We start from the raw sequence: 12,477 nt of genomic DNA on the forward strand, positions 1-12,477 counted from the left end.
ACCTTTTTCTGTTGAGCACCAGAACAAAGCAGAGGTCCAGGATTTCAGGGCCATTGTTGTTTGTGGGAGCTTGCTGTGCACAAATTGGCTGCTGCGTTTCCTGCATTACAACAGTGACTACACTCCAAAAAATTAGTTGTAAAGTGCTTTGGGATGTCCTGAGGTTGTGAAAGGTGCTATATAAATGCAAATCTTTCTTTGATGTTTTAAGCGAGTACAGCTGCTTTAGCCCACCCATAGCTGGCAACTACTGCATTTAGCTCCCTCCCCACCAAGGGGCACCAAAGATGCACCAATGCTGGCACAGGCGCGCACCTGTTTTATGCAAAGGGGCGGGCCCTGGAAACCTCTGTGATTGGACTCTGACCACATGTGTCGGGCACAATTCCTGCTCTGCCATAATTGTAGCAGTGCCACAGGATCGGGATCCTCATCCCCATCGTGTTTTATGCTTAGTTCTCATCAATATATATCCTACACTATATTTAATCTTCATTCATTCCTTATTATCACTACAAAATCCACATCTATATACAGTGTGAATTAACGTACTTAATAATTATTCATCTATATAAAAATATATTCCATATTTTAATGGCATAAGATTTTATAAACCAAATGCAAGAGCCATTTCCTTTGCAAATTTAGGGCCTTTCCCATATTCGATCCCAACTGACCAAAGCATATGCCATGCATGCTCTGGTCAAGTAGCCTCAAAAGGATTGCTGTAGGCTGCCACAAAAAGGTAAATGTTGAGCCAGGAGGGGCAGGATGAAAATTTGAAATGGCCGATTTTCAGGCACATAAGTGATGATGCCTTTCCAGTGCAGCCAGAACAGGGAGGCCGATGGCTCCACCAACAGATTCCTGCCAAAGGGCAGAAATCCTCCTTCCACTTTTCCATACTTTTCCATACGTTAGCTCCATCCCACACTGAATAGAAAGAGAATCATCACAGTCAAAACTGCACGCTCTTCCTAAGCCAACACTGTACCTACCCACACTTGTTTTCTCATCTACATAAAAATGCACATCATCATCAAAGGCGGTCCCTCGAACGAGGATGACTTGCTTCCACATGAGTTCACAGATGTTTCAATTAAGGACCCAATGTTCCAGTCCTGAACTCCAATTGAGGGAGTGGAAGATGCCTGTTGTGGATTTTTTTAATGTGTGGTGACCATTGCACATCAGCCACCACATGGGCTTGACAGAGCTAGGCCTTTATCCAGTGACAACGATTAACTAGGACAACTGGAGACCTGCTGTGCTGCACGGACCTAGTGCACGCACACATCGCAGTGTGGGCTGGCCCGTGCTGCCCCATGGCTCTCGCCTCTTCTGGGCCCGTACCCTCATTCGCTACGATCTCTCGCCGCTCCTCCACCACAAAAACACTCGCTGCACCTCCGTCACGATCTCCCTCCGCACCAAACATTCGCCGAACCTCTGTCATGATCACCCACCAAATCTCAGCCACGATCCCTCATCACTCCTCCGCCCCAATCACTTGTCGCAAGTCCGCCACGACCTTCCATGCTCCTCTGTTGTACCACGGCCCCGCTGACGTTCCTGCCCATGCTCCAAACGGCGACCTGGGTCCTGATGATGTCACCCAGTCGCCCATCACACATTGGTGTCAGCTCGCGCTGGGAGCTGCAGTGGCTCGCTCCAGCTCTTTTTATAGCCCCGAGCACCGAGCCCTGGGACAAAAATACACAAATAGATCAGTGATGTCATTTCAACTGTGCCTTATTACAAAAGGTGTAACTGTGACTGTCCACCGTTTATCACCACGGCGCTCCCTTGTTGTCCACTTTTCCCAGAGTGCTTCTTGAGGTGCACGGCTGTCTAACCGAGTGTTCCTTTTAAATGACCTCAAAGTGAGAGCTGTTTTTGAGACATTTTCCCCTTGGCTACACCACGGGCTACAGCACCTCGCTTCATCAAACTGTGGGGGTCTTTGTCTTGGTTGTTGTCTTGATACCATCCAGTCCTTCCAGAGAAGCAGAAAATCACTGTCATGGCATGGGACATGAAAAACAGGAAGAGCAAATACTTCAACAACGGCTTGCATTTAGGTAGCGCCTTAATCATAGTAAAACTTCCGAAGGTGCTTCACAGGAGCGTTACCAAGCAAAATTGGACACCAAGCCACATAAGGAGATATTAGGACAGGTGCCCAAAAGCTTGGTCAAAGAGAGAGGTTTTAAGGAGCGTCTTAAAGGTGGTAGAGAGGTTTAGGGAGGGAATTCCAGAGCTTAGGGCCTAGGCAGCTGAAGGCATGGTGGAGCGATTAAAATTAATGACGCTCAAAAGGCCAGAATTAAATGAGCGCAGAGATCTCAGAGGGTTGTAGGGATGGAGGAGGTTACAGAGGTCAGGAGGGATGAGGCCCTGGAGGGATTTGAAAACAAGGATGAGAATTTTTAAATTGAGGTGTTGTCAGACCAAGAGCGAGGTTAGCGAGCACAGGGGTGATGGGTGATAGGATTTGGTGAAAGTTAGGATAATGGCAGCAAAGTTTTGGATGAACTCAAGTTTATGGAGGGTGGAAGAGGGGAGACTGGCCAAGAGAGTGTTGGAATAGACAAGTCTAGAGGCAACAAAGGCATAGATGAGGGTTTCAGCAGCAGATGAGCTGAGGCAGGGACGGAGTTGAGTGATGCTACAGAAATGGAAGTAGACGGTTTTGATGATGGAGTGGATATATGGTCAGAAGCTCATCTCGGGGTCACATACGACACCAAGGTTGCAAACAGTCTGGTTCAGCCTCAGACAGTTGCCAGGAAGAGGAATGGGGTCGTGGCTAGGGACTGGAGTTTGTAGCGAGGACTGCAAACAATGGCTGGAGGAAATTTCTGTTCATCCAGTACTGGATGTCAGACAAGCAATATTTTATTTGATTCATTCATGGGTTGTGGGCGTCATTGGCATGGCCAGCATTTATCGCCCACCCTAATTGCCCTTGAGAAGGTGGTGGTGAGCTGTCTTTATGAATCCATGCAGTCCATGTGATGAAGGAACTCCCACAGTGCTGTTAGGGAGGAAGTTCCAGGATTTTGACCTTGCGACGATGAAGGAATGGCAATATATTACTAAGTCAGGATGGTGTGTAACTTGGGAGAGAACTTGGTGTGTAACTTGGTGGTGTTCCTATGCACCTACTGCCTTGTCCTTCTAGGTGGTAGAGGTTGCAGGTTTGGGAGGTGCTGTCGAAGACACATGCATCTACAAGATTGGGGAGTTGCTGCAGTGCATCATGTAGATGGTACACACTGCAGGCACAGTCGTGGAGAGAGTGAATATTTAAGATGGTGGATGGGGTGCCAATCAAGCGTGCTGCTTTGTCCTGGATGGTGTCGAGCTTCTTGAGTGTTGTTGGAGCTGCACTCATCCAGGCAATGGAGAGTATTCCATTACGCTCCTGACTTGTGCCTTGTTGATGGTGGAAATGGGAGTCAGGAAGTGAGTCACTCATAAGAACATAAGAAATAGGAGCAGGAGTAGGCCATATGACCCTCGAGCCTACTCCGCCATTTAATACGATCATGGCTGATCCGATCCGATCATGGACTCAGGTCCACTTCCCTGCCCGCTCCCCATAACCCCTTAATCCCTTATCGGTTGAGAAACTGTCTATCTCTGTCTTAAGTTTATTCAATGTCTCAGCTTCCACAGCTCTCAGAGGCAGCGAATTCCACAGATTTACAACCCTCTGAGAGAAGAAATTCCTCCTCATCTCAGTTTTACATGGGCAGCCCCTTATTCTAAGCTTATGTCCCCTATACCCAGTCTCTGACCTGCTCTTGTAGCCTCAGTATTTATGTGGCTGGTCCAATTAGGTTTTTGGTCAATGGTGACCCTCAGAATATTGATGACGGGGGATCCGGCGATGGTAATCCCATTGACTGTCATGGGGTGGTGGCCAGACTCTCTTGTTGGAGATGGTCATTGCCCGGCATTTGTGTGGCGCCAATGTTACTAGTTACTTATCAGCCCAAGCCTGAATGTTGTCTGGGTCTTGCTGCATGCGGGCATGGGCTGCTTCATTATCTGAGAAGTTGTGAACAGAATTGAATACTGAATAATCATCAGTGAACATCCCACTTCTGACCTTATGGTGGAGGGAAGGTCACTGATGAAGCAGCTAAAGATGGTTGAGCCTAGGACACTGGCAAGAGGAATTCCTGCAGCGATATCCTGGGGCTGAGATGATAAATAACAATTTAGAGATCGTGGAGGAGTCGTGAGAGTAGAGCTAGGTGTCGCCAGCGTAAATATAGAACCAGACATTGTGTCAATGATGCATTTAAACTATATAAAACAAATACTTCAGGCAGCAATAATCTTTAAAGATTTTAAGCCATGTCTCTTGTAATAACAATTGTCACACCTGATTATTCAACAGTGTGATTTGTAAACTGGCTAATGCAGACATCCTGAAGTGCCATGATATTCTTTTATCTTTGAGTTATGGGTGTGTAACATTATTCAGAACTGGTACTATGGTCAGTCTGGAGACACATTTATCACCCCCGATTAAAGTGAAGCCTACGATAACAGGATTTATGGCGGAAGCTAGGTTTTTCAATTTATTTATTTTTTCAGAAACAAATGTCATAAACTATTTTCCATCAGTAACTATTGTCTAAACATGCTGTTTCACGGTGCGCAGTGGCTAACTGAGCCAAATGAAAGAGACACACATTCTCAGCAGAATCTCCTTGGAATTGACTTTTGATTTATTGCAGCCTGGCTCCTACAATTTCACTTTTCTCCGCAATTTGTTAAATATAATCACACTCTCAAAGAAAGTCTAGATCGTTTCCAACACAAAGAGACTTACTCCATTCGTGAGTAGATGCAACACTGACAAGGTTTAGAAATAACAATAAAAACAGAAAATGCTGGAAGTCTCAGCGGGTTAGGCAGCATCTGTGGAGAGAAAATCAGTGTTAATGTTTCAGGTCGTCGACCCTTCATCAGAACGTTGACCCGAAACGTTAACACTGTTTCTCTCTCTACAGATGCTGCCAGACCCACTAAGATTTCCAGCATTTTCTGTTTTTATTTCAGATTCCAGCATCCACAGTATTTTGCTTTAGAAATAACAATCTGAAATTCCCTCTGAATTATTTCCTGTTTTGGGGCGCTAAATGGAGTAAAATAGGGTCTTAGAGTATCGCCATTAAAAAAACTGTACATGAATTATCTTGTTTTCCCTTAGTTTCATGAGCTGCCTGATCACCTTTATGGAAGTAAAGTCAAGGGGTATAGGTAACCCTTTGTAAGGAGAAAATGGGAAGACTTCTTTTCCCACGAGCGGGCCCACTGATATAGAGGGTCGACGCTCACCGCAGCCCACGTAGCAATTCTCGAAGTTAGCAGACAGAGACGGATGGCAAAGTATAACGATCTTTATTACGAACGTCCGGGAACAACCCTCATCACAGCCGCATGTGAGTGGAGATGCTCCCCGAACAGCACAATCATACAACTTTTATACATTTCAAAACCCCTCTGTTCCCAGACAAGTCCTCCCTAGATTTCTAATTGAACTACCTTATTAGTGCTACTTCTCTAATTGGACTACCTTATTAGTGCTACTTTGGATTGACAGGCCAAGACCCTCGTGACCACCTTAGGCCGTGACTAGAATGACTTCATTAGGTCAGAATTTGTTGATTCTCCTTGGTGCCCATGAGTCGCCTTGAGCCTCTTCGCAAGGTCTTATCAATGTCTGTTTAGGTTCTCACATCGTATCCTGTCGGAATATTATTGAATTGATAACTTCTGGAGTCTTGGTACAAGGCCGAAGAGAGGCCTTTTACCTCCTTATGGGCCAGTGCAGGAACCAGCACTTTAACCCTTGTCCCGCTGGTACCCCTAATGCCAAATTTTCCTCTTACAATTCCCCCCTTTTGGCCCTTGGCTATACGCCAAGCTGGCCATATTCCCCGATAACTATCTCCCTGTAGGCGAGTTCCAGATAGGTTCGTTCACCTGGGTGGCCATCTCCCAAGCTTCGGGACCCCCAGAAACCTTCCCACAGAGTTATATAAGGTAAGTCCTTCCTGTAGGACTGCTTAAATTTTCATGCCTTATGGCCTTAATCATAGTGCGTGCCCTGACGTGTCGTTTGGCCTGTTTTATTCTTGCACATGTTAATCCCATCATGACCATCAGAACCAGGCCCTATATTACTACAAGTACATGTGATATAATTCTTATGGGTGGATCTGAATATTAAGTCCAATGTCCCACAGCTTTGAGTACCAGGGCTGATCAGCCAACATTGCGTTAGTGTCTCTCTGTAAGTTGTCTATTTCTTCCAACAGCCAGACATACTGTCGTCTTTGATTCTGGATTCCTTGCACCAAATGTAATTGTTCCTCATTTAGTTCCGGTATCTGTTTGCCTTGCGGTTCCCATACCGCCTCTTCGTACCCCTCTCGGAGGGTCTCCGTGATTGTTCCGTGGATGATTTCCGTTGTCTCGGGATGTATATGATATCCGTCTATGTCTATTTCTCCCTTGGGTCTGAAACAGAAGTTAGGAGTAATAAGGACACAGGGGTGACTCCTCCCCTGGTCTTAATGGTTAAGCTGGCTGCCCCCGTGCTCACGCACCACTCTCCGTTCCCTTGCGGGGCAGCGATGGCCTCAAGATCGTGTTCAAGAGGAGTGATACTCAGCATACATCCGTTTATCTGGTGGAATCCACAATCATCATTCGTCCTTCGTGGCGTACCTCGACACAAAACCACTTGGTTATTTTTATAGCAGTCGGTTATGGCAATGCCTTTGGTACTATTGTTAACTTTAATCGCCCATCTGGCAGGCTGATGGTAATGTAACCGAGTTTGGTTTCTCACTTCACCAATATTATCAATCTTGTATCAGGGGTCTCCCTTTGTTACATCATACTGTGGTATGGACAACATAAATCCGATCATATTCACCCGCCCAGTAATACATCTGAATTTTGGCACCCATGCGTGATTATTCCTTCGTACCTCACGTGTTATTCATTTTTTTATCTAGAATTCAATTGTCTTGGCATGTTTCTGCAATGTACGGGCCACCTGTAACAGTTCCCCTTCCGTGCTATCTCCCAACCGCGCTTGTAGGGCTTGGTTATCCAAGTCCCTCACCACTAAACCCCTCAAGATTACGCCATTAAGTTGTCAACCCGGTCGTATATTGCATACAGGCCTATGGAATTCATCGTCATAACCCCTGCCGCATAACCCGTGCCTAGTGTTTCCAGTATTCCCCTTTTTGTTCGACCTTGCCCTGTTCCCTTTCTGACATTAAATCTCAGGGTAGTGGGTTCCGGGCCTTCAAGGATCCGTTGTGTCAGGTTCTGGTATAGACTTATAGTTTCATTCCCACAGAAGCTAGGAAAAATGATATCCATTAGGTTTAGGTTAAGTAGTCGCTGACGCACCCCAAATTATATCCTTTCTTTAGATTCTTTTATTAGTAGCCCCCCTTTGGCTCCAGTCTTTATGGACGGGCTTATCGGGGGACTTGTGTGGGAAGAGTTGTTGTCCCCAGGGTGGTTGTTGGGGCAGTGGTAGGGCTTCCCAGGGTCCCTTTGGGTATGTTTGGTGTCCCAGCCGGACCTTTTGGTCCTATGAACTAGCTCCTGTCCTCGGAATCTACTGCCGCCCATGGCATCGGCAGCCTGCTGCATTACAACCTTACTTAATACACTATACATAGCCATGCGTTAAAATAAGTTCTGTCCTTGCTCCAGTCCTTGGCTGCTGGGATGCATATTTCGGCAGTTAAATTAAACAAAGCTAGTTCATGTAGTTGTGTCTTTCCTGCGTGTGCTATATCTCTCATAGTCCATCTGTATTATCCAGTACCTGCGTGGGCCTCAAGGTTCCCAGTATCCTGAGTCTCCAGAGTTGAAGTAGCCGCTGCGGTCCCATCTCGGTGAGTGTTTTATCTGCAAATTTTAAACAGATAGCCTGGTCGTCACCAGGTGTTAGGTTCTGGTCTACTCATCTTTTATCCATGCATGTCGAGGTCACTCTGTGAAATCGGAGGTAAAGTTAGGTTGGGTTTGTACACTTACCCACCGTGGGGTACATTGGCTCTATTGCCGTAGGTGATGGTGCTATGGCTGCGCACTGCACTAACCGTCTGGTCCTATTTTTAAAAAAATCTCTTCCAGCTTATTTATCTTAGCTTTTAACTCTTGAATTTGTTTTGTATGAGTATCTTTCTTTTATTTGTATCAGGCGAGTATTATTACATAGGCTCGTTCTGTTTTTATTTTTATTCTGACTATCCCACCATTTCCTCTATCTGTCAGGTGAGTCTTTTTTTTATTCTATTTAGAAATCCAAATTAATAATGTCCAGTATAAAACAGCTGTCAATGGAAAGGGTTAACTCCTTTACAGGTTTGTAAGAAAGCCTGATGTAATTACGTGACTTCGTGTAATCATCCGAAAAAAAATTTTTTAAGTCTTTGTGCCTTCAAAACTTGCTTAGAAATTAGGAATCCGTTAAAACAGCAGAAATCATTAGTAAAACCATAATAATAAAAGTCTTCTCATCAGGAAAGACGGCATTTTAGATTAAACTCCAATTTTTTCTTAACTTCTAATTCAAGTACTTGCCAAAGATTTTTTTTTTTAAACGAGACCACACATTTTTAATAGCTATTTTGTTTACTGAAATACAATTTTCACACATGCTGTATACATTCCAACATTTCATTTTATTTTACGGTCCCGTTCCCTGGGCAAATCTTGTGTTTTATTTCTCTCTCAGCACAAAATTTAAACATCCGTGCCAGTTCCATTTTCTATAAGAATTTAAAAATTCAGTAAGATTCTCTAATTCCCAGTTTTTTCTTTCTGTGCTGAGTTCGCATAGCTTAGATCTTTTCTTCTCGTTATTTTCAAAACCCTCCTGCTTGTTTAGACTGTTCGGGACTTTTGTTGATAAACAACGTCCATTTTTGAAATCTTTTCAACTGCAGTGAAACTTTCTCGTAATTTAAAATCATTATCAATGGAGAGTGTCTTTTACCTCTTCAAATTACTTTTTTTTTACCAATTAAACCAATATCTTTTTCACAGCCGACATCAACTAGTATTTAGTAAGTTATGTCTTTTTCCATCGCAAACACCCCTTTTTTTTCCCCAGCACCTAATTAGTGCGTTACGTCTTTTTTTAAGATCATCTTTCTTCAAATTAGGTTTTGTATTTTACACGGAGGGCTCGTGACTCCGTAAATTTGTTAATTTAAAATCATCAGACAATCGAAGACACTTTCTTTCAAATTCGTTCAATTTGTTTACTTTCAAAGTGGCATCTTTATCTTTTTATTTTCTCCATAACTAGAACGGAGTCTAGCACATAGGCTTTGAGGGCTGTTTTTCGTTATCTTAAATTCCAGTTTCAAGGTCGTTACAATGTTTTTTCCTAAACTGTTAAAGCTTGCTGTTTTAACATTTTTCAAAAGCCCCTTTTACACCTTCGCAGATAGCTCACCACTCGCCCAGGAGTTTGACCTGATCCCTGAAGGTATTTCTAGATTGTTTCCAAACCTTTTAGTTTTATTTCTCCTTTTTTCTTTAAGAGATCAGATTTAATTTAATAATTCTTTTTTTTTAATCCATCTCAGTATTTTGCTGTGCCTTCTCTTAATATCTCAAATTTTGTAATTTCAATCTTTATCCGAATAAATCCACACCTGCGTTTCTAACTTAAAATGTTTTAAAACTTCCCACATACAGGACAACACTACAAAGGGTTAAAAAAAACTTTCACTCTGTTTGAAAAAGTGGGTGGAGCTGCACTATTTTTCCAAACAGGCTTTCAGAAACATGAACAATTCATTCCGCAGTCAAAAAAAATCACACAAGGACTCTCACTCAACGACAGACATTCACAAAAGTCTCTCTTCATTCAACAAAGCCTATTAATTGTTTGGCCGGCTATTTTTGGATCCATGTGTCACTTAAGATAGTCACTATCAACTTTTTTATGGCATTACGTAGTTACGCAAGTTACAATTAATGATTGGTTTTATTCGCCTTTTTAATAGCCGTGTTACCCATCTACTTCGGGCTATGAGGGTCTTGGGTACTCCCTTAAATTCGTGTCAGGTATGCAGGACGCTATTTATATGTCTTCCCTTGGCGCCGTACACTCGTACCACTGCACGCTTTGGGTCAATATATCCCGTCACTGCAGGGACGTTGTCTCTATTCCCTCTCTCTCTCGTCCCTGCACCGTGCGCTCATACCGCTTCGGGTCAATAGACCTCTCTCTATATCATCCCTTGCGTCGTACCTGCGCACTGCCATGCTACCTCCACGTGCGTGTTTTAGGATGCATCTTTTGACCCCCCTTTCACCCCTAGATCGTCCTTGTCCTCCATCTCCGTCCCTCCGGGACTCACTACAGATGGTTCTTTTGTACGGATGTCCTTCCCTTGCGGTTTACAATGCCACAGCTCTAACTTGAAGGTGGTAAATTAAAACATACTCACCCCAACAGCTGGGTCATTGTTCCGTTCGGGAAGTCCGTACCCTGCTCGCAGCGCCAAATGTTGGGGGAGAGAGGGAAGGCTTCTTTTCCCATGAGCGGGCCCACTGATATAGAGGGTCGACGCTCGCCCCAGCCCACGTAGCAATTCTCAAAGTTAGCAGACAGAGATGGATGGCAAAGTATAACGATCTTTATTACGAACGTCCAGAAACATCCCTCATCACAGCCGCCTGTGAGTGGAGATGCTCCCCGAACAGCACAATCATACAACTTTTATACATTTCAAAACCCCTCTGTTCCCAGACAAGACCTCCCTAGATTTCTAATTGAACTACCTTATCAGCGCTACTTCTCTAATTGGACTACCTTATCAGTACTACTTTGGATTGACAGGCCAAGACCCTCGTGACCACTTTAGGCCGTGACTAGAATGACTTCATTAGGTCAGAATTTGTTGATTCTCCTTGGTGCCCGTGAGTCTGCCTCATGCCTCTTCGCAAGGTCTTATCAATGTCTGTTTAGGTTCTCACATCGTATCCTGTTGGAATATTATTGAATTGATAACTTCTGGAGCCTTGGTACAAGGCTGAAGGGAGGCCTTTTACCTCCTTATGGGCCAGTGCAGGAACCAGCACTTTAACCCTTGTCCCGCTGGTACCCCTAATGCCAAATTTTCCTCTTACACCTTCAATCCATTGCCACCAATTCAGCCCCCCCTCCGCCCCCCCCCAGCCAAACGCACCTCAAACAATCAGCACCACCATATAAGTGGCAGTAGGAACAGCAGGAAGATATCCTGAAGTGGATACCACATTAAGGAGGCCATTTTGTAGCTGCTACTGAAGGTTGGTGTTACTTTTTCTGCATATCGATCTCTTTAGTACTTTTGAAGGGTCAGTCAGGTCTTTCGCTATTAGTTTAACTCAGCTCTGCTCAAAGCACTGCATTGCATTGGGAATATGGATTTTGCAATGGGAATACCTCTAAATATGTTATGAAGAGGAGAAGGAGAAGAACAAGGCTAAATTGGAGGCTCTTCAGGTCATGCATCTTAAAAGCCAGCTCTTCTCGAAGCGCTAATAACCATTTGCCACTAAGGTCTTAATTACACTGTTCTGACTGTCAATGCCTCAGAATGCTGCATTTCCCTACAAAGATTACTAGGGTAATATGTTAATAGCTGGCTGAAGACCTGCAGCCACCCTCACCAGGAGAATAGCATTGTCTGTACTAGTCAAGGTCACCACTGCCTTAAATTTATTTGTGCCTGGCTCCTCCCAGAATCCGGACATTTTTTTTGACATTTTATTAAACCAAATTAACCGCTGAAAAAGAATTAAAAAATAGAAACTTTAACTTACCGTTTTTGCAGATCTTCAACGCAGATTTTTGCGGGCCGCCGACACCTGACCCGGAACCCTCGACTCCTGACCCGCAGTCGACGCTGCCGAACCTGGAACCGTCGACCCCCTCCAGGCCCCGCCGCCCACCATATCCCCCGCTCCTTACCACAGCCTCCCCCGCTCCTTACCTTGGTCCCCCTGCTCTCCACACCTCAGCGGCCCCCTGCTCTCCACACCTCAATGCCTCACCCACTTAGCTTGCACCCCCCCCCTCCCCCGACCCGGGCATTTCCAGTTTCGGGATATCGGAAAGACGTTTCGAAATCCGAAAATACCCGATATCCGGAATGGCCTTGGTCCCGAGGTTTCCGGATTTCAGATGCTCCACATACCAGATACCCAGGAAGCTAGTATAATGCTTTCATCATGCGGCAATCCACCATTCCAGCTCTCATGCGTTGGAGGAATTCATCCATATGATTGATTGGTAATCAAGGCAAACCCTTACAGTCATGGCTGATAACTCTAATATGGTCAGAAGGAGATAACAGATACAATGAGGCCCATGCCACTGCAAGTGTCTTAGTGCGGATTATAGAAATTCTCAAATCC

The sequence above is a fragment of the Pristiophorus japonicus genome, chromosome 16, assembly GCF_044704955.1.
Source record: "Pristiophorus japonicus isolate sPriJap1 chromosome 16, sPriJap1.hap1, whole genome shotgun sequence".
Classification (NCBI taxonomy): Eukaryota; Metazoa; Chordata; class Chondrichthyes; family Pristiophoridae; genus Pristiophorus; species Pristiophorus japonicus.